The 26,178-nt window shown below is 42.3% G+C and overlaps 27 non-coding genes across 27 annotated transcripts; 26 read left to right on the top strand and 1 right to left on the bottom strand.

Annotated features, from left to right (window-relative positions):
• Positions 1 to 60: 60 nt before the first annotated feature.
• Positions 61 to 132, top strand: TRNAG-UCC (transfer RNA glycine (anticodon UCC)). Its single transcript has one exon. It is a non-coding gene; the product is annotated as a tRNA-Gly (tRNA).
• A 152-nt stretch (positions 133 to 284) lies between these two features.
• On the top strand, positions 285 to 370 carry TRNAY-GUA (transfer RNA tyrosine (anticodon GUA)). The gene is given in 2 exon segments: positions 285 to 321; positions 335 to 370. It is a non-coding gene; the product is annotated as a tRNA-Tyr (tRNA).
• A 301-nt stretch (positions 371 to 671) lies between these two features.
• Positions 672 to 743, top strand: TRNAE-UUC (transfer RNA glutamic acid (anticodon UUC)). The gene has a single exon. It is a non-coding gene; the product is annotated as a tRNA-Glu (tRNA).
• Positions 744 to 2,526: 1,783 nt separating this feature from the next.
• Positions 2,527 to 2,598, top strand: TRNAG-UCC (transfer RNA glycine (anticodon UCC)). The gene has a single exon. It is a non-coding gene; the product is annotated as a tRNA-Gly (tRNA).
• A 152-nt stretch (positions 2,599 to 2,750) lies between these two features.
• On the top strand, positions 2,751 to 2,836 carry TRNAY-GUA (transfer RNA tyrosine (anticodon GUA)). Its single transcript is given in 2 exon segments — positions 2,751 to 2,787; positions 2,801 to 2,836. It is a non-coding gene; the product is annotated as a tRNA-Tyr (tRNA).
• A 301-nt stretch (positions 2,837 to 3,137) lies between these two features.
• On the top strand, positions 3,138 to 3,209 carry TRNAE-UUC (transfer RNA glutamic acid (anticodon UUC)). Its single transcript has one exon. It is a non-coding gene; the product is annotated as a tRNA-Glu (tRNA).
• Positions 3,210 to 4,992: 1,783 nt separating this feature from the next.
• TRNAG-UCC (transfer RNA glycine (anticodon UCC)) lies at positions 4,993 to 5,064 on the top strand. The gene has a single exon. It is a non-coding gene; the product is annotated as a tRNA-Gly (tRNA).
• Positions 5,065 to 5,216: 152 nt separating this feature from the next.
• On the top strand, positions 5,217 to 5,302 carry TRNAY-GUA (transfer RNA tyrosine (anticodon GUA)). The gene is given in 2 exon segments: positions 5,217 to 5,253; positions 5,267 to 5,302. It is a non-coding gene; the product is annotated as a tRNA-Tyr (tRNA).
• Positions 5,303 to 5,603: 301 nt separating this feature from the next.
• TRNAE-UUC (transfer RNA glutamic acid (anticodon UUC)) lies at positions 5,604 to 5,675 on the top strand. The gene has a single exon. It is a non-coding gene; the product is annotated as a tRNA-Glu (tRNA).
• Positions 5,676 to 7,465: 1,790 nt separating this feature from the next.
• Positions 7,466 to 7,537, top strand: TRNAG-UCC (transfer RNA glycine (anticodon UCC)). Its single transcript has one exon. It is a non-coding gene; the product is annotated as a tRNA-Gly (tRNA).
• Positions 7,538 to 7,689: 152 nt separating this feature from the next.
• Positions 7,690 to 7,775, top strand: TRNAY-GUA (transfer RNA tyrosine (anticodon GUA)). The gene is given in 2 exon segments: positions 7,690 to 7,726; positions 7,740 to 7,775. It is a non-coding gene; the product is annotated as a tRNA-Tyr (tRNA).
• Positions 7,776 to 8,076: 301 nt separating this feature from the next.
• On the top strand, positions 8,077 to 8,148 carry TRNAE-UUC (transfer RNA glutamic acid (anticodon UUC)). The gene has a single exon. It is a non-coding gene; the product is annotated as a tRNA-Glu (tRNA).
• A 1,790-nt stretch (positions 8,149 to 9,938) lies between these two features.
• Positions 9,939 to 10,010, top strand: TRNAG-UCC (transfer RNA glycine (anticodon UCC)). Its single transcript has one exon. It is a non-coding gene; the product is annotated as a tRNA-Gly (tRNA).
• Positions 10,011 to 10,162: 152 nt separating this feature from the next.
• TRNAY-GUA (transfer RNA tyrosine (anticodon GUA)) lies at positions 10,163 to 10,248 on the top strand. The gene is given in 2 exon segments: positions 10,163 to 10,199; positions 10,213 to 10,248. It is a non-coding gene; the product is annotated as a tRNA-Tyr (tRNA).
• A 301-nt stretch (positions 10,249 to 10,549) lies between these two features.
• On the top strand, positions 10,550 to 10,621 carry TRNAE-UUC (transfer RNA glutamic acid (anticodon UUC)). The gene has a single exon. It is a non-coding gene; the product is annotated as a tRNA-Glu (tRNA).
• Positions 10,622 to 12,411: 1,790 nt separating this feature from the next.
• Positions 12,412 to 12,483, top strand: TRNAG-UCC (transfer RNA glycine (anticodon UCC)). Its single transcript has one exon. It is a non-coding gene; the product is annotated as a tRNA-Gly (tRNA).
• Positions 12,484 to 12,622: 139 nt separating this feature from the next.
• TRNAY-GUA (transfer RNA tyrosine (anticodon GUA)) lies at positions 12,623 to 12,708 on the top strand. The gene is given in 2 exon segments: positions 12,623 to 12,659; positions 12,673 to 12,708. It is a non-coding gene; the product is annotated as a tRNA-Tyr (tRNA).
• A 301-nt stretch (positions 12,709 to 13,009) lies between these two features.
• Positions 13,010 to 13,081, top strand: TRNAE-UUC (transfer RNA glutamic acid (anticodon UUC)). The gene has a single exon. It is a non-coding gene; the product is annotated as a tRNA-Glu (tRNA).
• A 1,790-nt stretch (positions 13,082 to 14,871) lies between these two features.
• On the top strand, positions 14,872 to 14,943 carry TRNAG-UCC (transfer RNA glycine (anticodon UCC)). The gene has a single exon. It is a non-coding gene; the product is annotated as a tRNA-Gly (tRNA).
• A 139-nt stretch (positions 14,944 to 15,082) lies between these two features.
• On the top strand, positions 15,083 to 15,168 carry TRNAY-GUA (transfer RNA tyrosine (anticodon GUA)). The gene is given in 2 exon segments: positions 15,083 to 15,119; positions 15,133 to 15,168. It is a non-coding gene; the product is annotated as a tRNA-Tyr (tRNA).
• Positions 15,169 to 15,469: 301 nt separating this feature from the next.
• Positions 15,470 to 15,541, top strand: TRNAE-UUC (transfer RNA glutamic acid (anticodon UUC)). The gene has a single exon. It is a non-coding gene; the product is annotated as a tRNA-Glu (tRNA).
• A 1,783-nt stretch (positions 15,542 to 17,324) lies between these two features.
• Positions 17,325 to 17,396, top strand: TRNAG-UCC (transfer RNA glycine (anticodon UCC)). The gene has a single exon. It is a non-coding gene; the product is annotated as a tRNA-Gly (tRNA).
• Positions 17,397 to 17,548: 152 nt separating this feature from the next.
• Positions 17,549 to 17,634, top strand: TRNAY-GUA (transfer RNA tyrosine (anticodon GUA)). Its single transcript is given in 2 exon segments — positions 17,549 to 17,585; positions 17,599 to 17,634. It is a non-coding gene; the product is annotated as a tRNA-Tyr (tRNA).
• A 301-nt stretch (positions 17,635 to 17,935) lies between these two features.
• On the top strand, positions 17,936 to 18,007 carry TRNAE-UUC (transfer RNA glutamic acid (anticodon UUC)). Its single transcript has one exon. It is a non-coding gene; the product is annotated as a tRNA-Glu (tRNA).
• A 1,791-nt stretch (positions 18,008 to 19,798) lies between these two features.
• On the top strand, positions 19,799 to 19,870 carry TRNAG-UCC (transfer RNA glycine (anticodon UCC)). Its single transcript has one exon. It is a non-coding gene; the product is annotated as a tRNA-Gly (tRNA).
• Positions 19,871 to 20,022: 152 nt separating this feature from the next.
• TRNAY-GUA (transfer RNA tyrosine (anticodon GUA)) lies at positions 20,023 to 20,108 on the top strand. Its single transcript is given in 2 exon segments — positions 20,023 to 20,059; positions 20,073 to 20,108. It is a non-coding gene; the product is annotated as a tRNA-Tyr (tRNA).
• Positions 20,109 to 22,076: 1,968 nt separating this feature from the next.
• TRNAA-AGC (transfer RNA alanine (anticodon AGC)) lies at positions 22,077 to 22,149 on the bottom strand. Its single transcript has one exon. It is a non-coding gene; the product is annotated as a tRNA-Ala (tRNA).
• Positions 22,150 to 26,178: the final 4,029 nt, after the last annotated feature.

A 26,178-nucleotide genomic window follows, 5' to 3' on the forward strand; every position in this document is an offset into this window, starting at 1 on the left:
TCTTATGTTTTTTTTTCCGGACCTTCCCATCTCTAGATTAAAAGCCTATCTCTCTGTCCAGCGTTGGTGGTATAGTGGTGAGCATAGCTGCCTTCCAAGCAATTGACCCGGGTTCGATTCCCGGCCATCGCAAAAATTGATTTTTACACATCCGGGTCTATTCAGTAAGTTTCAAGCCGTTTACAATGTTAACCTTTCAACTTGATGTAGATTGTAACACGCGTTGTTGGTGAGTGAGGGGCTGCTCCAGGTACAGTCAGCATGGACAGCACACTGAAGCATGACCTTCGATAGCTCAGCTGGTAGAGCGGAGGACTGTAGAAATTAATCGGACATCCTTAGGTCGCTGGTTCGATTCCGGCTCGAAGGAAGCTTTATATTTTTGTGAGACGGGAAAAAAAATGGTAGGTTGATCCTACAGAGTGAAGAGTGGACTTTAGGTGCGAATTCCGTGGTCAGCAAAAGGACCACTTTATCTGGGAAGATCTAAAGAAACTATAACTCTGACGCATCTCACAAAGATCATTGGAACAGGAACTCATGAACTGCAGCCGCGGACTGACAGGCATTACAGCTGTATTTTAAAATAAAAAGGTTCACCTCCTATAGGATCTGTGGATGCTCTGTCACATACACCATCCCATGTGGTGTGTGCAGGGTGGAGACACATATCCCATATGGTCTAGCGGTTAGGATTCCTGGCTTTCACCCAGGCAGCCTGGGTTTGACTCCCAGTATGGGAAGCTAGTTTTTATTGGAACCCTTTGTTGCTAGTTGGTCAAATCAAATAGCATTAATCATATTCCCCAACATCTAAAGCGCTCACCTTACCTGAATAGCCACCTCAAAATACTGGGGCAGATTCCTTACCTCTTTGGGCTGGTCAAGGAACATCAGAAACGGGAGGAATAGATTAGAGAGATTATATAAAAAGCAACAGGAGGAAAGATAATGAAAATGGAGAGATTAAAGAAAAGGAGGATAGATTAAAGAAAAGAGGAGAGGAAGTGACAAAAGGTAGCGGTAAAGAAAAAGTGGACAAACAGGGAGATGTAAAGAGAAAGGGTTGGGAGATAAAGAGAACAAAGATAGATGAAGAGGAAAAGGGAGACATAATGCCAATGTCTGTCTAGGGAGATGGTCGACTATGTGCTTGATTTTATACACCTGTTAGCAATGGATGTGGCTGAAATACCTAAACTCAATAATTAGGGGTGTCCACATCCTTTCATAAAGTGTATATGTTTTATATGTAATATGTAAAATTTGTCCCTTCAGAAAATTATGTAAAGGAAACTGTCACTGCGGGAAAAGTGAATTACACCGGACAAATTTATGGTAAAACCTGATCATACTGCTCTTGTTCTCAGGGCAGCCCCATCACCATGAGATGGGCATAAAGGGATCAAGTATTATATCTTCTATATCTGATGATTGCTGGAGGAAGGGTGGAATTCCTGAAACTGCCAGTGCTGCTTAGTTATCCCCAGTCTGGCCACCGACAACTTACAGGTAACTATCCGTACGAATCACAAAACAGGTGTATTTATAACAACATTACATTGTATGTATAGATTTTATAGCACCACAATATACTGACCAGGTATTTCATTTTATAGTTATAGTGAGTTCTGCATCAGGTTCAAACATATCATGGAAAAATCATCTCAAAATCCAAATTACAAACAAGAAAAACAAAGGAATACACTAAAGCAAAAAGTATGTGAAGCACCAGTCATTTACCTGAAAGAAAGACATCAGTAGATTGACCACCATTTTCTTGACTAGGCCAAGACCTAGGGCAACAGCACCACCTTCTGGTACAAAACTGAGGAGCAGATTGCCCTCTTTGGTGATGAATCATCGGTTCTGTATTTTAAATGGGAATAATGATAAGAAGTGTTTCTACCCAGTTTCGAACCGGGGACCTTTGTCACGTGAGGCAAACGGTACAACCGCTACGCTAAAGCAGCTTAAGTGTATAAATAAGTCAGGCCAGAGAAGAGGATCGGACCAAGGCAGAAGATGACAATTTTTAACATTTCCTGAAGGTCGGCCAGATTTCTAAATGTTCTGATGAAACATTCCATATTCCACATAAAACTAAATTCTGCTAAAGGCTGAAAAATGACACAATAACATCTACATATGCAGAACTCCTAAAACCACCCATGTAGCAGATCTATCGGGCTCTGTGAAAACTGGTTCCACACTTCTTTTACCTTCGTTGTATATCAGACTGGATCTAACTCACATTATCCTAAAACTCAAGGGTCACAAAACCCAGCCTTTCCCAGGACATCATCAGCAGGGTTCATTTTTATGAAATTAAAGAAAACGTTACGCAACCTCCATAGAAAGTGAGCATCCTCTGAGTGCTGCTGAGTCTGAGCTCCGGGATATGACATCATTTCCCACAAACAAAAAATGGCTTTGGAAAAAAACGGAAGGAAAATGTTTTTTTTTTCTTATGTTTTTTTTTCCGGACCTTCCCATCTCTAGATTAAAAGCCTATCTCTCTGTCCAGCGTTGGTGGTATAGTGGTGAGCATAGCTGCCTTCCAAGCAATTGACCCGGGTTCGATTCCCGGCCATCGCAAAAATTGATTTTTACACATCCGGGTCTATTCAGTAAGTTTCAAGCCGTTTACAATGTTAACCTTTCAACTTGATGTAGATTGTAACACGCGTTGTTGGTGAGTGAGGGGCTGCTCCAGGTACAGTCAGCATGGACAGCACACTGAAGCATGACCTTCGATAGCTCAGCTGGTAGAGCGGAGGACTGTAGAAATTAATCGGACATCCTTAGGTCGCTGGTTCGATTCCGGCTCGAAGGAAGCTTTATATTTTTGTGAGACGGGAAAAAAAATGGTAGGTTGATCCTACAGAGTGAAGAGTGGACTTTAGGTGCGAATTCCGTGGTCAGCAAAAGGACCACTTTATCTGGGAAGATCTAAAGAAACTATAACTCTGACGCATCTCACAAAGATCATTGGAACAGGAACTCATGAACTGCAGCCGCGGACTGACAGGCATTACAGCTGTATTTTAAAATAAAAAGGTTCACCTCCTATAGGATCTGTGGATGCTCTGTCACATACACCATCCCATGTGGTGTGTGCAGGGTGGAGACACATATCCCATATGGTCTAGCGGTTAGGATTCCTGGCTTTCACCCAGGCAGCCTGGGTTTGACTCCCAGTATGGGAAGCTAGTTTTTATTGGAACCCTTTGTTGCTAGTTGGTCAAATCAAATAGCATTAATCATATTCCCCAACATCTAAAGCGCTCACCTTACCTGAATAGCCACCTCAAAATACTGGGGCAGATTCCTTACCTCTTTGGGCTGGTCAAGGAACATCAGAAACGGGAGGAATAGATTAGAGAGATTATATAAAAAGCAACAGGAGGAAAGATAATGAAAATGGAGAGATTAAAGAAAAGGAGGATAGATTAAAGAAAAGAGGAGAGGAAGTGACAAAAGGTAGCGGTAAAGAAAAAGTGGACAAACAGGGAGATGTAAAGAGAAAGGGTTGGGAGATAAAGAGAACAAAGATAGATGAAGAGGAAAAGGGAGACATAATGCCAATGTCTGTCTAGGGAGATGGTCGACTATGTGCTTGATTTTATACACCTGTTAGCAATGGATGTGGCTGAAATACCTAAACTCAATAATTAGGGGTGTCCACATCCTTTCATAAAGTGTATATGTTTTATATGTAATATGTAAAATTTGTCCCTTCAGAAAATTATGTAAAGGAAACTGTCACTGCGGGAAAAGTGAATTACACCGGACAAATTTATGGTAAAACCTGATCATACTGCTCTTGTTCTCAGGGCAGCCCCATCACCATGAGATGGGCATAAAGGGATCAAGTATTATATCTTCTATATCTGATGATTGCTGGAGGAAGGGTGGAATTCCTGAAACTGCCAGTGCTGCTTAGTTATCCCCAGTCTGGCCACCGACAACTTACAGGTAACTATCCGTACGAATCACAAAACAGGTGTATTTATAACAACATTACATTGTATGTATAGATTTTATAGCACCACAATATACTGACCAGGTATTTCATTTTATAGTTATAGTGAGTTCTGCATCAGGTTCAAACATATCATGGAAAAATCATCTCAAAATCCAAATTACAAACAAGAAAAACAAAGGAATACACTAAAGCAAAAAGTATGTGAAGCACCAGTCATTTACCTGAAAGAAAGACATCAGTAGATTGACCACCATTTTCTTGACTAGGCCAAGACCTAGGGCAACAGCACCACCTTCTGGTACAAAACTGAGGAGCAGATTGCCCTCTTTGGTGATGAATCATCGGTTCTGTATTTTAAATGGGAATAATGATAAGAAGTGTTTCTACCCAGTTTCGAACCGGGGACCTTTGTCACGTGAGGCAAACGGTACAACCGCTACGCTAAAGCAGCTTAAGTGTATAAATAAGTCAGGCCAGAGAAGAGGATCGGACCAAGGCAGAAGATGACAATTTTTAACATTTCCTGAAGGTCGGCCAGATTTCTAAATGTTCTGATGAAACATTCCATATTCCACATAAAACTAAATTCTGCTAAAGGCTGAAAAATGACACAATAACATCTACATATGCAGAACTCCTAAAACCACCCATGTAGCAGATCTATCGGGCTCTGTGAAAACTGGTTCCACACTTCTTTTACCTTCGTTGTATATCAGACTGGATCTAACTCACATTATCCTAAAACTCAAGGGTCACAAAACCCAGCCTTTCCCAGGACATCATCAGCAGGGTTCATTTTTATGAAATTAAAGAAAACGTTACGCAACCTCCATAGAAAGTGAGCATCCTCTGAGTGCTGCTGAGTCTGAGCTCCGGGATATGACATCATTTCCCACAAACAAAAAATGGCTTTGGAAAAAAACGGAAGGAAAATGTTTTTTTTTTCTTATGTTTTTTTTTCCGGACCTTCCCATCTCTAGATTAAAAGCCTATCTCTCTGTCCAGCGTTGGTGGTATAGTGGTGAGCATAGCTGCCTTCCAAGCAATTGACCCGGGTTCGATTCCCGGCCATCGCAAAAATTGATTTTTACACATCCGGGTCTATTCAGTAAGTTTCAAGCCGTTTACAATGTTAACCTTTCAACTTGATGTAGATTGTAACACGCGTTGTTGGTGAGTGAGGGGCTGCTCCAGGTACAGTCAGCATGGACAGCACACTGAAGCATGACCTTCGATAGCTCAGCTGGTAGAGCGGAGGACTGTAGAAATTAATCGGACATCCTTAGGTCGCTGGTTCGATTCCGGCTCGAAGGAAGCTTTATATTTTTGTGAGACGGGAAAAAAAATGGTAGGTTGATCCTACAGAGTGAAGAGTGGACTTTAGGTGCGAATTCCGTGGTCAGCAAAAGGACCACTTTATCTGGGAAGATCTAAAGAAACTATAACTCTGACGCATCTCACAAAGATCATTGGAACAGGAACTCATGAACTGCAGCCGCGGACTGACAGGCATTACAGCTGTATTTTAAAATAAAAAGGTTCACCTCCTATAGGATCTGTGGATGCTCTGTCACATACACCATCCCATGTGGTGTGTGCAGGGTGGAGACACATATCCCATATGGTCTAGCGGTTAGGATTCCTGGCTTTCACCCAGGCAGCCTGGGTTTGACTCCCAGTATGGGAAGCTAGTTTTTATTGGAACCCTTTGTTGCTAGTTGGTCAAATCAAATAGCATTAATCATATTCCCCAACATCTAAAGCGCTCACCTTACCTGAATAGCCACCTCAAAATACTGGGGCAGATTCCTTACCTCTTTGGGCTGGTCAAGGAACATCAGAAACGGGAGGAATAGATTAGAGAGATTATATAAAAAGCAACAGGAGGAAAGATAATGAAAATGGAGAGATTAAAGAAAAGGAGGATAGATTAAAGAAAAGAGGAGAGGAAGTGACAAAAGGTAGCGGTAAAGAAAAAGTGGACAAACAGGGAGATGTAAAGAGAAAGGGTTGGGAGATAAAGAGAACAAAGATAGATGAAGAGGAAAAGGGAGACATAATGCCAATGTCTGTCTAGGGAGATGGTCGACTATGTGCTTGATTTTATACACCTGTTAGCAATGGATGTGGCTGAAATACCTAAACTCAATAATTAGGGGTGTCCACATCCTTTCATAAAGTGTATATGTTTTATATGTAATATGTAAAATTTGTCCCTTCAGAAAATTATGTAAAGGAAACTGTCACTGCGGGAAAAGTGAATTACACCGGACAAATTTATGGTAAAACCTGATCATACTGCTCTTGTTCTCAGGGCAGCCCCATCACCATGAGATGGGCATAAAGGGATCAAGTATTATATCTTCTATATCTGATGATTGCTGGAGGAAGGGTGGAATTCCTGAAACTGCCAGTGCTGCTTAGTTATCCCCAGTCTGGCCACCGACAACTTACAGGTAACTATCCGTACGAATCACAAAACAGGTGTATTTATAACAACATTACATTGTATGTATAGATTTTATAGCACCACAATATACTGACCAGGTATTTCATTTTATAGTTATAGTGAGTTCTGCATCAGGTTCAAACATATCATGGAAAAATCATCTCAAAATCCAAATTACAAACAAGAAAAACAAAGGAATACACTAAAGCAACAAAGCAAAAAGTATGTGAAGCACCAGTCATTTACCTGAAAGAAAGACATCAGTAGATTGACCACCATTTTCTTGACTAGGCCAAGACCTAGGGCAACAGCACCACCTTCTGGTACAAAACTGAGGAGCAGATTGCCCTCTTTGGTGATGAACCATCGGTTCTGTATTTTAAATGGGAATAATGATAAGAAGTGTTTCTACCCAGTTTTGAACCGCGGACCTTTGTCGAAAAGGTAAACGGTACAACCGCTACGCTAAAGAAGCTTAAATGTAGAAACAAGCCAGGCCAGAGAAGAGGATCGGACAAAGGCAGAAGATGACAATTTTTAACATTTCCTGAAGGTCGGCCAGATTTCTAAATGTTCTGATGAAACATTCCATATTCCACATAAAACTAAATTCTGCTAAAGGCTGAAAAATGACACAATAACATCTACATATGCAGAACTCCTAAAACCACCCATGTAGCAGATCTATCGGGCTCTGTGAAAACTGGTTCCACACTTCTTTTACCTTCGTTGTATATCAGACTGGATCTAACTCACATTATCCTAAAACTCAAGGGTCACAAAACCCAGCCTTTCCCAGGACATCATCAGCAGGGTTCATTTTTATGAAATTAAAGAAAACGTTACGCAACCTCCATAGAAAGTGAGCATCCTCTGAGTGCTGCTGAGTCTGAGCTCCGGGATATGACATCATTTCCCACAAACAAAAAATGGCTTTGGAAAAAAACGGAAGGAAAATGTTTTTTTTTTCTTATGTTTTTTTTTCCGGACCTTCCCATCTCTAGATTAAAAGCCTATCTCTCTGTCCAGCGTTGGTGGTATAGTGGTGAGCATAGCTGCCTTCCAAGCAGTTGACCCGGGTTCGATTCCCGGCCATCGCAAAAATTGATTTTTACACATCCGGGTCTATTCAGTAAGTTTCAAGCCGTTTACAATGTTAACCTTTCAACTTGATGTAGCTTGTAACACGCGTTGTTGGTGAGTGAGGGGCTGCTCCAGGTACAGTCAGCATGGACAGCACACTGAAGCATGACCTTCGATAGCTCAGCTGGTAGAGCGGAGGACTGTAGAAAATAATCGGACATCCTTAGGTCGCTGGTTCGATTCCGGCTCGAAGGAAGCTTTATATTTTTGTGAGACGGGAAAAAAAATGGTAGGTTGATCCTACAGAGTGAAGAGTGGACTTTAGGTGCGAATTCCGTGGTCAGCAAAAGGACCACTTTATCTGGGAAGATCTAAAGAAACTATAACTCTGACGCATCTCACAAAGATCATTGGAACAGGAACTCATGAACTGCAGCCGCGGACTGACAGGCATTACAGCTGTATTTTAAAATAAAAAGGTTCACCTCCTATAGGATCTGTGGATGCTCTGTCACATACACCATCCCATGTGGTGTGTGCAGGGTGGAGACACATATCCCATATGGTCTAGCGGTTAGGATTCCTGGTTTTCACCCAGGCGGCCCGGGTTCGACTCCCGGTATGGGAAGCTAGTTTTTATTGGAACCCTTTGTTGCTAGTTGGTCAAATCAAATAGCATTAATCATATTCCCCAACATCTAAAGCGCTCACCTTACCTGAATAGCCACCTCAAAATACTGGGGCAGATGCCTTACCTTTTTGGGCTGGTCAAGGAACATCAGAAACGGGAGGAATAGATTAGAGAGATTATATAAAAAGCAACAGGAGGAAAGATAATGAAAATGGAGAGATTAAAGAAAAGGAGGATAGATTAAAGAAAAGAGGAGAGGAAGTGACAAAAGGTAGCGGTAAAGAAAAAGTGGACAAACAGGGAGAGGTAAAGAGAAAGAGTTGGGAGATAAAGAGAACAAAGATAGATGAAGAGGAAAAGGGAGACATAATGCCAATGTCTGTCTAGGGAGATGGTCGACTATGTGCTTGATTTTATACACCTGTTAGCAATGGATGTGGCTGAAATACCTAAACTCAATAATTAGGGGTGTCCACATCCTTTCATAAAGTGTATATGTTTTATATGTAATATGTATAATTTGTCCCTTCAGAAAATTATGTAAAGGAAACTGTCACTGCGGGAAAAGTGAATTACACCGGACAAATTTATGGTAAAACCTGATCATACTGCTCTTGTTCTCAGGGCAGCCCCATCACCATGAGATGGGCATAAAGGGATCAAGTATTATATCTTCTATATCTGATGATTGCTGGAGGAAGGGTGGAATTCCTGAAACTGCCAGTGCTGCTTAGTTATCCCCAGTCTGGCCACCGACAACTTACAGGTAACTATCCGTACGAATCACAAAACAGGTGTATTTATAACAACATTACATTGTATGTATAGATTTTATAGCACCACAATATACTGACCAGGTATTTCATTTTATAGTTATAGTGAGTTCTGCATCAGGTTCAAACATATCATGGAAAAATCATCTCAAAATCCAAATTACAAACAAGAAAAACAAAGGAATACACTAAAGCAACAAAGCAAAAAGTATGTGAAGCACCAGTCATTTACCTGAAAGAAAGACATCAGTAGATTGACCACCATTTTCTTGACTAGGCCAAGACCTAGGGCAACAGCACCACCTTCTGGTACAAAACTGAGGAGCAGATTGCCCTCTTTGGTGATGAACCATCGGTTCTGTATTTTAAATGGGAATAATGATAAGAAGTGTTTCTACCCAGTTTTGAACCGCGGACCTTTGTCGAAAAGGTAAACGGTACAACCGCTACGCTAAAGAAGCTTAAATGTAGAAACAAGCCAGGCCAGAGAAGAGGATCGGACAAAGGCAGAAGATGACAATTTTTAACATTTCCTGAAGGTCGGCCAGATTTCTAAATGTTCTGATGAAACATTCCATATTCCACATAAAACTAAATTCTGCTAAAGGCTGAAAAATGACACAATAACATCTACATATGCAGAACTCCTAAAACCACCCATGTAGCAGATCTATCGGGCTCTGTGAAAACTGGTTCCACACTTCTTTTACCTTCGTTGTATATCAGACTGGATCTAACTCACATTATCCTAAAACTCAAGGGTCACAAAACCCAGCCTTTCCCAGGACATCATCAGCAGGGTTCATTTTTATGAAATTAAAGAAAACGTTACGCAACCTCCATAGAAAGTGAGCATCCTCTGAGTGCTGCTGAGTCTGAGCTCCGGGATATGACATCATTTCCCACAAACAAAAAATGGCTTTGGAAAAAAACGGAAGGAAAATGTTTTTTTTTTCTTATGTTTTTTTTTCCGGACCTTCCCATCTCTAGATTAAAAGCCTATCTCTCTGTCCAGCGTTGGTGGTATAGTGGTGAGCATAGCTGCCTTCCAAGCAGTTGACCCGGGTTCGATTCCCGGCCATCGCAAAAATTGATTTTTACACATCCGGGTCTATTCAGTAAGTTTCAAGCCGTTTACAATGTTAACCTTTCAACTTGACGTAGCTTGTAACACGCGTTGTTGGTGAGTGAGGGGCTGCTCCAGGTACAGTCAGCATGGACAGCACACTGAAGCATGACCTTCGATAGCTCAGCTGGTAGAGCGGAGGACTGTAGAAAATAATCGGACATCCTTAGGTCGCTGGTTCGATTCCGGCTCGAAGGAAGCTTTATATTTTTGTGAGACGGGAAAAAAAATGGTAGGTTGATCCTACAGAGTGAAGAGTGGACTTTAGGTGCGAATTCCGTGGTCAGCAAAAGGACCACTTTATCTGGGAAGATCTAAAGAAACTATAACTCTGACGCATCTCACAAAGATCATTGGAACAGGAACTCATGAACTGCAGCCGCGGACTGACAGGCATTACAGCTGTATTTTAAAATAAAAAGGTTCACCTCCTATAGGATCTGTGGATGCTCTGTCACATACACCATCCCATGTGGTGTGTGCAGGGTGGAGACACATATCCCATATGGTCTAGCGGTTAGGATTCCTGGTTTTCACCCAGGCGGCCTGGGTTCGACTCCCAGTATGGGAAGCTAGTTTTTATTGGAACCCTTTGTTGCTAGTTGGTCAAATCAAATAGCATTAATCATATTCCCCAACATCTAAAGCGCTCACCTTACCTGAATAGCCACCTCAAAATACTGGGGCAGATTCCTTACCTTTTTGGGCTGGTCAAGGAACATCAGAAACGGGAGGAATAGATAAGAGAGATTATATAAAAAGCAACAGGAGGAAAGATAATGAAAATGGAGAGATTAAAGAAAAGGAGGATAGATTAAAGAAAAGAGGAGAGGAAGTGACAAAAGGTAGCGGTAAAGAAAAAGTGGACAAACAGGGAGAGGTAAAGAGAAAGGGTTGGGAGATAAAGAGAACAAAGATAGATGAAGAGGAAAAGGGAGACATAATGCCAATGTCTGTCTAGGGAGATGGTCGACTATGTGCTTGATTTTATACACCTGTTAGCAATGGATGTGGCTGAAATACCTAAACTCAATAATTAGGGGTGTCCACATCCTTTCATAAAGTGTATATGTTTTATATGTAATATGTAAAATTTGTCCCTTCAGAAAATTATGTAAAGGAAACTGTCACTGCGGGAAAAGTGAATTACACCGGACAAATTTATGGTAAAACCTGATCATACTGCTCTTGTTCTCAGGGCAGCCCCATCACCATGAGATGGGCATAAAGGGATCAAGTATTATATCTTCTATATCTGATGATTGCTGGAGGAAGGGTGGAATTCCTGAAACTGCCAGTGCTGCTTAGTTATCCCCAGTCTGGCCACCGACAACTTACAGGTAACTATCCGTACGAATCACAAAACAGGTGTATTTATAACAACATTACATTGTATGTATAGATTTTATAGCACCACAATATACTGACCAGGTATTTCATTTTATAGTTATAGTGAGTTCTGCATCAGGTTCAAACATATCATGGAAAAATCATCTCAAAATCCAAATTACAAACAAGAAAAACAAAGGAATACACTAAAGCAACAAAGCAAAAAGTATGTGAAGCACCAGTCATTTACCTGAAAGAAAGACATCAGTAGATTGACCACCATTTTCTTGACTAGGCCAAGACCTAGGGCAACAGCACCACCTTCTGGTACAAAACTGAGGAGCAGATTGCCCTCTTTGGTGATGAACCATCGGTTCTGTATTTTAAATGGGAATAATGATAAGAAGTGTTTCTACCCAGTTTTGAACCGCGGACCTTTGTCGAAAAGGTAAACGGTACAACCGCTACGCTAAAGAAGCTTAAGTGTAGAAACAAGCCAGGCCAGAGAAGAGGATCGGACAAAGGCAGAAGATGACAATTTTTAACATTTCCTGAAGGTCGGCCAGATTTCTAAATGTTCTGATGAAACATTCCATATTCCACATAAAACTAAATTCTGCTAAAGGCTGAAAAATGACACAATAACATCTACATATGCAGAACTCCTAAAACCACCCATGTAGCAGATCTATCGGGCTCTGTGAAAACTGGTTCCACACTTCTTTTACCTTCGTTGTATATCAGACTGGATCTAACTCACATTATCCTAAAACTCAAGGGTCACAAAACCCAGCCTTTCCCAGGACATCATCAGCAGGGTTCATTTTTATGAAATTAAAGAAAACGTTACGCAACCTCCATAGAAAGTGAGCATCCTCTGAGTGCTGCTGAGTCTGAGCTCCGGGATATGACATCATTTCCCACAAACAAAAAATGGCTTTGGAAAAAAACGGAAGGAAAATGTTTTTTTTTTCTTATGTTTTTTTTTCCAGACCTTCCCATCTCTAGATTAAAAGCCTATCTCTCTGTCCAGCGTTGGTGGTATAGTGGTGAGCATAGCTGCCTTCCAAGCAGTTGACCCGGGTTCGATTCCCGGCCAACGCAAAAATTGATTTTTACACATCCGGGTCTATTCAGTAAGTTTCAAGCCGTTTGCAATGTTAACCCTTCTTGTAACACGCGTTGTTGGTGAGTGAGGGGCTGCTCCAGGTACAGTCAGCATGGACAGCACACTGAAGCATGACCTTCGATAGCTCAGCTGGTAGAGCGGAGTACTGTAGAAAATAATCGGACATCCTTAGGTCGCTGGTTCGATTCCGGCTCGAAGGAAGCTTTATATTTTTATGAGACGGGAAAAAAAATGGTAGGTTGATCCTACAGAGTGAAGAGTGGACTTTAGGTGCGAATTCCGTGGTCAGCAAAAGGACCACTTTATCTGGGAAGATCTAAAGAAACTATAACTCTGACGCATCTCACAAAGATCATTGGAACAGGAACTCATGAACTGCAGCCGCGGACTGACAGGCATTACAGCTGTATTTTAAAATAAAAAGGTTCACCTCCTATAGGATCTGTGGATGCTCTGTCACATACACCATCCCATGTGGTGTGTGCAGGGTGGAGACACATATCCCATATGGTCTAGCGGTTAGGATTCCTGGTTTTCACCCAGGCGGCCCGGGTTCGACTCCCGGTATGGGAAGCTAGTTTTTATTGGAACCCTTTGTTGCTAGTTGGTCAAATCAAATAGCATTAATCATATTCCCCAACATCTAAAGCGCTCACCTTACCTGAATAGCCACCTCAAAATACTGGGGCAGATGCCTTACCTTTTTGGGCTGGTCAAGGAACATCAGAAACGGGAGGAATAGATTAGAGAGATTATATAAAAAGCAACAGGAGGAAAGATAATGAAAATGGAGAGATTAAAGAAAAGGAGGATAGATTAAAGAAAAGAGGAGAGGAAGTGACAAAAGGTAGCGGTAAAGAAAAAGTGGACAAACAGGGAGAGGTAAAGAGAAAGAGTTGGGAGATAAAGAGAACAAAGATAGATGAAGAGGAAAAGGGAGACATAATGCCAATGTCTGTCTAGGGAGATGGTCGACTATGTGCTTGATTTTATACACCTGTTAGCAATGGATGTGGCTGAAATACCTAAACTCAATAATTAGGGGTGTCCACATCCTTTCATAAAGTGTATATGTTTTATATGTAATATGTATAATTTGTCCCTTCAGAAAATTATGTAAAGGAAACTGTCACTGCGGGAAAAGTGAATTACACCGGACAAATTTATGGTAAAACCTGATCATACTGCTCTTGTTCTCAGGGCAGCCCCATCACCATGAGATGGGCATAAAGGGATCAAGTATTATATCTTCTATATCTGATGATTGCTGGAGGAAGGGTGGAATTCCTGAAACTGCCAGTGCTGCTTAGTTATCCCCAGTCTGGCCACCGACAACTTACAGGTAACTATCCGTACGAATCACAAAACAGGTGTATTTATAACAACATTACATTGTATGTATAGATTTTATAGCACCACAATATACTGACCAGGTATTTCATTTTATAGTTATAGTGAGTTCTGCATCAGGTTCAAACATATCATGGAAAAATCATCTCAAAATCCAAATTACAAACAAGAAAAACAAAGGAATACACTAAAGCAACAAAGCAAAAAGTATGTGAAGCACCAGTCATTTACCTGAAAGAAAGACATCAGTAGATTGACCACCATTTTCTTGACTAGGCCAAGACCTAGGGCAACAGCACCACCTTCTGGTACAAAACTGAGGAGCAGATTGCCCTCTTTGGTGATGAACCATCGGTTCTGTATTTTAAATGGGAATAATGATAAGAAGTGTTTCTACCCAGTTTTGAACCGCGGACCTTTGTCGAAAAGGTAAACGGTACAACCGCTACGCTAAAGAAGCTTAAATGTAGAAACAAGCCAGGCCAGAGAAGAGGATCGGACAAAGGCAGAAGATGACAATTTTTAACATTTCCTGAAGGTCGGCCAGATTTCTAAATGTTCTGATGAAACATTCCATATTCCACATAAAACTAAATTCTGCTAAAGGCTGAAAAATGACACAATAACATCTACATATGCAGAACTCCTAAAACCACCCATGTAGCAGATCTATCGGGCTCTGTGAAAACTGGTTCCACACTTCTTTTACCTTCGTTGTATATCAGACTGGATCTAACTCACATTATCCTAAAACTCAAGGGTCACAAAACCCAGCCTTTCCCAGGACATCATCAGCAGGGTTCATTTTTATGAAATTAAAGAAAACGTTACGCAACCTCCATAGAAAGTGAGCATCCTCTGAGTGCTGCTGAGTCTGAGCTCCGGGATATGACATCATTTCCCACAAACAAAAAATGGCTTTGGAAAAAAACGGAAGGAAAATGTTTTTTTTTTCTTATGTTTTTTTTTCCGGACCTTCCCATCTCTAGATTAAAAGCCTATCTCTCTGTACAGCGTTGGTGGTATAGTGGTGAGCATAGCTGCCTTCCAAGCAGTTGACCCGGGTTCGATTCCCGGCCAACGCAAAAATTGATTTTTACACATCCGGGTCTATTCAGTAAGTTTCAAGCCGTTTGCAATGTTAACCCTTCTTGTAACACGCATTGTTGGTGAGTGAGGGGCTGCTCCAGGTACAGTCAGCATGGACAGCACACTGAAGCATGACCTTCGATAGCTCAGCTGGTAGAGCGGAGGACTGTAGAAAATAATCGGACATCCTTATGTCGCTGGTTCGATTCCGGCTCGAAGGAAGCTTTATATTTTTGTGAGACGGGAAAAAAAATGGTAGGTTGATCCTACAGAGTGAAGAGTGGACTTTAGGTGCGAATTCCGTGGTCAGCAAAAGGACCACTTTATCTGGGAAGATCTAAAGAAACTATAACTCTGACGCATCTCACAAAGATCATTGGAACAGGAACTCATGAACTGCAGCCGCGGACTGACAGGCATTACAGCTGTATTTTAAAATAAAAAGGTTCACCTCCTATAGGATCTGTGGATGCTCTGTCACATACACCATCCCATGTGGTGTGTGCAGGGTGGAGACACATATCCCATATGGTCTAGCGGTTAGGATTCCTGGTTTTCACCCAGGCAGCCTGGGTTTGACTCCCAGTATGGGAAGCTAGTTTTTATTGGAACCCTTTGTTGCTAGTTGGTCAAATCAAATAGCATTAATCATATTCCCCAACATCTAAAGCGCTCACCTTACCTGAATAGCCACCTCAAAATACTGGGGCAGATTCCTTACATTTTTGGGCTGGTCAAGGAACATCAGAAACGGGAGGAATAGATTAGAGAGATTATATAAAAAGCAACAGGAGGAAAGATAATGAAAATGGAGAGATTAAAGAAAAGGAGGATAGATTAAAGAAAAGAGGAGAGGAAGTGACAAAAGGTAGCGGTAAAGAAAAAGTGGACAAACAGGGAGATGTAAAGAGAAAGGGTTGGGAGATAAAGAGAACAAAGATAGATGAAGAGGAAAAGGGAGACATAATGCCAATGTCTGTCTAGGGAGATGGTCGACTATGTGCTTGATTTTATACACCTGTTAGCAATGGATGTGGCTGAAATACCTAAACTCAATAATTAGGGGTGTCCACATCCTTTCATAAAGTGTATATGTTTTATATGTAATATGTAAAATTTGTCCCTTCAGAAAATTATGTAAAGGAAACTGTCACTGCGGGAAAAGTGAATTACACCGGACAAATTTATGGTAAAACCTGATCATACTGCTCTTGTTCTCAGGGCAGCCCCATCACCATGAGATGGGCATAAAGGGATCAAGTATTATATCTTCTATATCTGATGATTGCTGGAGGAAGGGTGGAATTCCTGAAACTGCCAGTGCTGCTTAGTTATCCCCAGTCTGGCCACCGACAACTTACAGGTAACTATCCGTACGAATCACAAAACAGGTGTATTTATAACAACATTACATTGTATGTATAGATTTTATAGCACCACAATATACTGACCAGGTATTTCATTTTATAGTTATAGTGAGTTCTGCATCAGGTTCAAACATATCATGGAAAAATCATCTCAAAATCCAAATTACAAACAAGAAAAACAAAGGAATACACTAAAGCAAAAAGTATGTGAAGCACCAGTCATTTACCTGAAAGAAAGACATCAGTAGATTGACCACCATTTTCTTGACTAGGCCAAGACCTAGGGCAACAGCACCACCTTCTGGTACAAAACTGAGGAGCAGATTGCCCTCTTTGGTGATGAATCATCGGTTCTGTATTTTAAATGGGAATAATGATAAGAAGTGTTTCTACCCAGTTTCGAACCGGGGACCTTTGTCACGTGAGGCAAACGGTACAACCGCTACGCTAAAGAAGCTTAAGTGTATAAATAAGTCAGGCCAGAGAAGAGGATCGGACCAAGGCAGAAGATGACAATTTTTAACATTTCCTGAAGGTCGGCCAGATTTCTAAATGTTCTGATGAAACATTCCATATTCCACATAAAACTAAATTCTGCTAAAGGCTGAAAAATGACACAATAACATCTACATATGCAGAACTCCTAAAACCACCCATGTAGCAGATCTATCGGGCTCTGTGAAAACTGGTTCCACACTTCTTTTACCTTCGTTGTATATCAGACTGGATCTAACTCACATTATCCTAAAACTCAAGGGTCACAAAACCCAGCCTTTCCCAGGACATCATCAGCAGGGTTCATTTTTATGAAATTAAAGAAAACGTTACGCAACCTCCATAGAAAGTGAGCATCCTCTGAGTGCTGCTGAGTCTGAGCTCCGGGATATGACATCATTTCCCACAAACAAAAAATGGCTTTGGAAAAAAACGGAAGGAAAATGTTTTTTTTTTCTTATGTTTTTTTTTCCGGACCTTCCCATCTCTAGATTAAAAGCCTATCTCTCTGTCCAGCGTTGGTGGTATAGTGGTGAGCATAGCTGCCTTCCAAGCAGTTGACCCGGGTTCGATTCCCGGCCATCGCAAAAATTGATTTTTACACATCCGGGTCTATTCAGTAAGTTTCAAGCCGTTTACAATGTTAACCTTTCAACTTGATGTAGCTTGTAACACGCGTTGTTGGTGAGTGAGGGGCTGCTCCAGGTACAGTCAGCATGGACAGCACACTGAAGCATGACCTTCGATAGCTCAGCTGGTAGAGCGGAGGACTGTAGAAAATAATCGGACATCCTTAGGTCGCTGGTTCGATTCCGGCTCAAAGGAAGCTTTATATTTTTGTGAGACGGGAAAAAAAATGGTAGGTTGATCCTACAGAGTGAAGAGTGGACTTTAGGTGCGAATTCCGTGGTCAGCAAAAGGACCACTTTATCTGGGAAGATCTAAAGAAACTATAACTCTGACGCATCTCACAAAGATCATTGGAACAGGAACTCATGAACTGCAGCCGCGGACTGACAGGCATTACAGCTGTATTTTAAAATAAAAAGGTTCACCTCCTATAGGATCTGTGGATGCTCTGTCACATACACCATCCCATGTGGTGTGTGCAGGGTGGAGACACATATCCCATATGGTCTAGCGGTTAGGATTCCTGGTTTTCACCCAGGCGGCCTGGGTTCGACTCCCAGTATGGGAAGCTAGTTTTTATTGGAACCCTTTGTTGCTAGTTGGTCAAATCAAATAGCATTAATCATATTCCCCAACATCTAAAGCGCTCACCTTACCTGAATAGCCACCTCAAAATACTGGGGCAGATTCCTTACCTTTTTGGGCTGGTCAAGGAACATCAGAAACGGGAGGAATAGATTAGAGAGATTATATAAAAAGCAACAGGAGGAAAGATAATGAAAATGGAGAGATTAAAGAAAAGGAGGATAGATTAAAGAAAAGAGGAGAGGAAGTGACAAAAGGTAGCGGTAAAGAAAAAGTGGACAAACAGGGAGAGGTAAAGAGAAAGGGTTGGGAGATAAAGAGAACAAAGATAGATGAAGAGGAAAAGGGAGACATAATGCCAATGTCTGTCTAGGGAGATGGTCGACTATGTGCTTGATTTTATACACCTGTTAGCAATGGATGTGGCTGAAATACCTAAACTCAATAATTAGGGGTGTCCACATCCTTTCATAAAGTGTATATGTTTTATATGTAATATGTAAAATTTGTCCCTTCAGAAAATTATGTAAAGGAAACTGTCACTGCGGGAAAAGTGAATTACACCGGACAAATTTATGGTAAAACCTGATCATACTGCTCTTGTTCTCAGGGCAGCCCCATCACCATGAGATGGGCATAAAGGGATCAAGTATTATATCTTCTATATCTGATGATTGCTGGAGGAAGGGTGGAATTCCTGAAACTGCCAGTGCTGCTTAGTTATCCCCAGTCTGGCCACCGACAACTTACAGGTAACTATCCGTACGAATCACAAAACAGGTGTATTTATAACAACATTACATTGTATGTATAGATTTTATAGCACCACAATATACTGACCAGGTATTTCATTTTATAGTTATAGTGAGTTCTGCATCAGGTTCAAACATATCATGGAAAAATCATCTCAAAATCCAAATTACAAACAAGAAAAACAAAGGAATACACTAAAGCAACAAAGCAAAAAGTATGTGAAGCACCAGTCATTTACCTGAAAGAAAGACATCAGTAGATTGACCACCATTTTCTTGACTAGGCCAAGACCTAGGGCAACAGCACCACCTTCTGGTACAAAACTGAGGAGCAGATTGCCCTCTTTGGTGATGAATCATCGGTTCTGTATTTTAAATGGGAATAATGATAAGAAGTGTTTCTACCCAGTTTCGAACCGGGGACCTTTGTCACGTGAGGCAAACGGTACAACCGCTACGCTAAAGAAGCTTAAGTGTGGAAATAAGCCAGGCCAGAGAAGAGGATCGGACCAAGGCAGAAGATGACAATTTTTAACATTTCCTGAAGGTCGGCCAGATTTCTAAATGTTCTGATGAAACATTCCATATTCCACATAAAACTAAATTCTGCTAAAGGCTGAAAAATGACACAATAACATCTACATATGCAGAACTCCTAAAACCACCCATGTAGCAGATCTATCGGGCTCTGTGAAAACTGGTTCCACACTTCTTTTACCTTCGTTGTATATCAGACTGGATCTAACTCACATTATCCTAAAACTCAAGGGTCACAAAACCCAGCCTTTCCCAGGACATCATCAGCAGGGTTCATTTTTATGAAATTAAAGAAAACGTTACGCAACCTCCATAGAAAGTGAGCATCCTCTGAGTGCTGCTGAGTCTGAGCTCCGGGATATGACATCATTTCCCACAAACAAAAAATGGCTTTGGAAAAAAACGGAAGGAAAATGTTTTTTTTTTCTTATGTTTTTTTTTCCGGACCTTCCCATCTCTAGATTAAAAGCCTATCTCTCTGTCCAGCGTTGGTGGTATAGTGGTGAGCATAGCTGCCTTCCAAGCAGTTGACCCGGGTTCGATTCCCGGCCATCGCAAAAATTGATTTTTACACATCCGGGTCTATTCAGTAAGTTTCAAGCCGTTTACAATGTTAACCCTTCAACTTGATGTAGCTTGTAACACGCATTGTTGGTGAGTGAGGGGCTGCTCCAGGTACAGTCAGCATGGACAGCACACTGAAGCATGACCTTCGATAGCTCAGCTGGTAGAGCGGAGGACTGTAGAAAATAATCGGACATCCTTAGGTCGCTGGTTCGATTCCGGCTCGAAGGAAGCTTTATATTTTTGTGAGACGGGAAAAAAAATGGTAGGTTGATCCTACAGAGTGAAGAGTGGACTTTAGGTGCGAATTCCGTGGTCAGCAAAAGGACCACTTTATCTGGGAAGATCTAAAGAAACTATAACTCTGACGCATCTCACAAAGATCATTGCAACAGGAACTCATGAACTGCAGCCGCGGAGTGCTGCTTAGTTATCCCCAGTCTGCCCACCGACAACTTACAGGTAACTATCCGTACGAATCACAAAACAGGTGTATTTATAGCAACATTACATTGTATGTATAGATTTTATAGCACCACAATATACTGACCAGGTATTTCATTTTATAGTTATAGTGAGTTCTGCATCAGGTTCAAACATATCATGGAAAAATCATCTCAAAATCCAAATTACAAACAAGAAAAACAAAGGAATACACTAAAGCAACAAAGCTTTAGTAAAAAGTATGTGAAGCACCAGTCATTTACCTGAAAGAAAGACATCAGTAGAACCTGGAGAATGTGGGTATTGATCCCACTACCTCTCACATGCAAAGCAAGCGCTCTACCACTTGAGCTAATCCCCCACACACAGTTAAGCCTTAGAAGTCAACTTTTTTTTCTTTTTAAAGTCCTAAAGAAAAGAAACTTGTAAGACCATCTTCATTTCCAATAAAGGCTCTTTTTATTTTGTTCCTAGCACCCTGTCAGTTGAGAAAAAGTGTCACTAATGGAAGCTGGTCTTTGAAAAAGACTTGAAACAAGGCAAGGGAGGATTAAAGCAACAAAAACCTACTCAACGCTAAGTGAGCCTTTTGTTTTCTTTTTCAATACTCTTCGGGTTAGTGTGTTTCCTTAGCCAACTACATTTTAGAAAAGAAAAGCTCTTTATAGTTGCAAATGCAATCAACGAGAAAAGACTCAAAAACATTTCTTGTCCACTAGTCCACCAATTGTTTAACTTGTGGAGAGAACGTGGTGCAAAATAGGTTCTCTCCCAAAGTTTCTAAATACACAGTTTAATAGAAATTAAAACACTGACTTGTGGAGAATGTGGGTATCAATCCCGCTATTTCTCACATGCTAAGTGAGCGTTCTACTACTTGAGCTAATCCCCCTACATGACTAGAGTCTCATCCAAAAACCACAATTTGTAACAGATAAGATTGCAAAAATATGTGCAGTACAATAAATCTGACCTTGCAAAAATAAGAGAACTCCTCCCAATTACAGCCTCTAAGAAGTACCTGGAAAAAGGTGGTATCAATCCCGCTACCTTTCACATGCAAAGCGAGCGCTCTACCACTTGAGCTAAACCCCCTACAAGATGAGTGTCTCATCCAACAAACACAATTTGTAACAGATAAGATTGCAAAAATATGCACAGTACAATAAATCTGACCTTGCAAAAATAAGAGAACTCCTCCCAATTACAGCCTCTAAAAAGTACCTGAATAATGCTGGTATCGATCGTGCTACCCCTCACATGCGGAGCAAGGGCTCTGCCACTTGAGCTAATCCCCCACACACTGTTAAGCGTTAGAAGTCGACTTTTTTTCTCTTTTTAAAGTCCTAAAGAAAAGAAACTTGTAAGACCATCTTCATTTCCAATAAAGGCTCTTTATTTTGTTCCTAGCACCCTGTCAGTTGAGAAAAAGTGTCACTAATGGAAGCTGGTCTTTGAAAAAGACTTGAAACAACGAAAGGGAGGATTAAAGCAACAAAAACCTACTCAATGCTAAGTGAGCCTTTTGTTTTCTTTTTCAATTCTCTTTGGGTTAGTGTGTTTTCTTAGCCAACTACATTTTAGAAAAGAAAAGCTCTTTATAGTTGCAAATGTAATCAATGAGAAAAGACTCAAAAACATTTCTTGTCCACTAGTCCACCAATTGTTTAACTTGTGGAGAGAACGTAGTGCAAAATAGGTTCTCTCCCAAAGTTTCTAAATACACAGTTTAATAGAAATTAAAATACTGACTTGTGGAGAATGCGGGTATCGATCCCGCTACCTCTCGCATGCTAAGCGAGCGCTCTACCACTTGAGCCAATCCCCCTACATGACGAGTGGCTCATCCAACAAACACAATTTGTAATAGATAAGATTGCAAAAATATGGGCAGTACAATAAATGTGACCTCCTTCCAATTACAGACTCTTAAGAAAAGAAACTTGTAAGACCATCTTCATTTCCAATAAAGGCTCTTTTTATTAGACTTGGGCACCAGGGGGCTCTTCGTGTTCGTCTTCGTGCTCGTCTTCGGGGGGAAAAAAACCTTCGTATTCCGCGAATATTCGCCCGTTCCTGTCTTCTCTTCGGGCGAATATTCGCGGACATTCTTCATGCTCGTTTAATCTTCGTTTCCTTCCCGGTTGCCTAGCAGGGGTTAATACGGGGTTAACAATACATCGGAGCAGCAGCAGCTCCCGTGAAGGAACGTGTGTGCAACTCTATTGGTCGTTTCGGCAGGGGGCTGGTCTGACATCAACGAGTGAATTGCAGAACGCACTTCATTCGTTGATGGCAGGCCAGCCCCCTGCCGAAACGACCAATAGAGTTGCACACACGTACTGAGGTGTACTGTACACAAAATGACCTAGAGACAAATGCTCCAAGGAACTTGGCCTCCGTTTATCATACACAATCACACATCCATAGATGTTTAATAAAAGAATAGGGATTATTTTACATTTTTAAATTGATTTTGGACCACTTGTAATACATGCCTAACATTTGCTACCTATTCACAATGGCATACTTTGCAACAACCCAACTTTTACTGGACAGGACTGGAAAAAAGCAGGACTGTCCACCAAAATCTTGGGTGTGTTGGCAGGTATGCGGATGGAAAAATGTTGGACAAGAACTAAAAAATAGCTTAGGGTTAATGTACGGTTATGTTTAAGATTAGTAGCAGTGCACTGGTTTGGTTAAAGATGTATTATGTCTAAATAATAATTTAATTTTAATTTTAATGGGTTTTAAAAAAAAAATTAGGGGTTTATTTAAATGTATTTTAAAGTTAGATTTATTATTTAGTACTTTATTATATTTATTTAATGTTTATACTAGTGCTACCTACCGAGCTATAAGTACCAACGTGTATTTGCATACCTAGATAGCTAAATTGGATGGGACAGGACTGGAAAAAAGCAGGACTGTCCCTGAAAAAGTTGGGTCTGTTGGCAGGTATGTGGATGGAAAAATGTTATAGTATGAAGTGTGAGTTATAGCGTTAATGCTAGTGAGTGTAGAAGTGAAGGCCAGGACAAATAACAAGAGGAAAGGTCCTTGTGATTTGTCCATTGTACGTGTATGTGTTATGTGTGTTGTCACTGTGTGTTATATGTGTTATGTGTTATGTCACTGTGTTATTTGTGTTATTGTGTGTGTTATGTTTGGTTGGCTGGTTGTGTATCAGAAGGAAAATAATGAAATGGAAATGGAAAAGGAAATGGAAAAGGCGAATGAGTGGGCAATTGGCGACCCACTCACCTGTTTCACCCCAGAGCAAAGCATCCAAACACTGTCAGTCCTAGACGTTTGGCAGCAGACTTCCAGAGCTCAGACACAAGGCCCTAGCGTAAGCTGGCCACTCCGGCGGAGGTAGCAGGCGTTGCCACACCGCAAACAGACGCAGCCAGGGGGAGAAACTGCCCTTACCATTAGGGACATTTTGGGCATGACTCTAGCCAGGAAGCGAACTGGCATTGAAGAGAGGCTGGCACCAGCAGCAGCAGCAGAATTGAAAAATGGGAAAGGCGAATGAGTGGGCAATTGGCGACCCACTCACCTGTTTCACCCCAGGGCAAAGCACCCAAACACTGTCAGTCTTAGACGTTTGGCAGCAGACTTCCAGAGCTCAGACACAAGGCCCTAGCGTAAGCTGGCTACACTGGCGGAGGTAGCAGGCGTTGCCACACCGCAGCAAGTGCAACCAGGGGGGAGAAACTGCCCTTACCATTAGGGACATTTGAGGCATGACACTAGCCAGGAAGCGAACTGGCATTGAAGAGACGCTGGCACCACCAGCAGCAGCAGCAGCAGCAGAATTGGGAAAGGCGAATGAGTGGGCAATTGGCGACCCACTCACCTGTTTCACCCCAGGGCAAAGCACCCAAACACTGTCAGTCTTAGACGTTTGGCAGCAGACTTCCGGAGCTCAGACACAAGGCCCTAGCGTAAGCTAGCTACATTGGCGGAGGTAGCAGGCGTTGCCACACCGCAACAAGTGCAACCAGGGGGGAGAAACTGCCCTTACCATTAGGGACATTTGAGGCATGACACTAGCCAGGAAGCGAACTGGCATTGAAGAGACGCTGGCACCACCAGCAGCAGTAGCAGCAGCAGAATTGGGAAAGGCGAATGAGTGGGCAATTGGCGACCCACTCACCTGTTTCACCCCAGGGCAAAGCACCCAAACACTGTCAGTCTTAGACGTTTGGCAGCAGACTTCCAGAGCTCAGACACAAGGCCCTAGCGTAAGCTGGCTACACCGGCGGAGGTAGCAGGCGTTGCCACACCGCAGCAAGTGCAACCAGGGGGGAGTAACTGCCCTTACCATTAGGGACATTTGAGGCATGACACTAGCCAGGAAGCGAACTGGCAGAGAAGAGACGCTGGCACCACCAGCAGCAGCAGCAGCAGCAGAATTGGGAAAGGCGAATGAGTGGGCAATTGACGACCTGCTCACCTGTTCCACCCCAGAGCAAAGCATCCAAACACTGTCAGTCCTTGGCGTTTGGGAGCAGATTTCCAGAGCTCAGACACAAGGCCCTAGCGTAAGCTGGCTACACCGGCGGAGGTAGCAGGCGTTGCCGCACCGCAAACAGACGCAGCTAGGAGGGAGAAACTGCCCTTACCATTAGGGACATTTAAGGCATGACACTAGCCAGGAAGCGAACTGGCAGAGAAGAGACGCTGGCACCACCACCACCAGCAGCAGCAGCATTGGAAAAGGCGAATGAGTGGGCAATTGGCGACCCACTCACCTGTTTCACCCCAGGGCAAAGCATCCAAACACTGTCAGTCCTTGGCGTTTGGGAGCGGACTTCCAGAACTCAGACACTAGGCCCTAGCGTAAATTGGCTACACCGGCGGAGGTAGCAGGCATTGCCACACCGCAGCAAGTGCAACCAGGGGGAGAAACTACCCTCTCCATTAGGGACATTTGAGGCATGATTTCAGCCAGGAAGCGAACTGGCAAAAGATGCTGGCACCACCACCAGCAGCAGCGTTGGAAAAAGAAAAAGGTGAATGAGTGGGCAATTGACGACCCGCTCACCTGTTTCACCCCAGGGCAAAGCATGAAAGTCTGTCAGTCCATGGCGTTTGGGAGCGGACTTCCAGAACTCAGACATTAGGCCCTAGTGTAAATTGGCTACACCGGCGGAGGTAGCAGACGTTGCCACACCACAAACACGTGCAACCAGGGGGAGAAACTACCTTAAACATTACAGAGAAAAAAAATTAACTTTCCAAGCTAAGAGCTGGGTAACCCAACTTGGGCAGATTGAATTTAAGAAATGCAATCTGCTCCATCAGATGAGGTGCCATGCGTGAGTATGTTTCCAGTCATAGAAAACACGCGCTCACTTTGAACAGTGGTTGGCGGACATGATAGTAGCTGCTGCGCAACCCATGAGAGTGCAGGCCACACACTCTTCTTTTCATCCCAGTAGCTAAGAGGATCAACATTAGGCGCAGAAGGAACTTCACAGAGGTAAAGTTTGACCATTTCAGCAGCACTACTCTCCTTTCTGCTGCTAGCTCTGTCAGATGGTCCAACTAAACTCCCAAGTGCCTCTTCCCAAAACGCAGCTGCTCCACTCAGCTGTGTTGTGCTGCTTCTGGCACTGCTGCTGATGCTGCTGCTAGGAGTATCAGACCACATCATCTCTTCCTCCTCCTGCACCTCTCCCTCCTCGGACAGCATTCCCATTTTACGCTGCCAGTCACACACCTTGTTGACCAATTTTCCCTACAAAGGAATTAGATCGCTTTGGTTTGGGACCCCTCTGAGTCTTGCTGCTAATTTGGCTCTGCTTGGTACCTTGCATGCTGCTTGTGGATGGGGAAGATGCTG

The sequence above is a fragment of the Sceloporus occidentalis genome, unplaced genomic scaffold (genome assembly GCF_023333645.1).
Source record: "Sceloporus occidentalis isolate IW3139 unplaced genomic scaffold, rSceOcc1.0.p SCAF_111, whole genome shotgun sequence".
In the NCBI taxonomy this organism is placed as follows: Eukaryota; Metazoa; Chordata; class Lepidosauria; order Squamata; family Phrynosomatidae; genus Sceloporus; species Sceloporus occidentalis.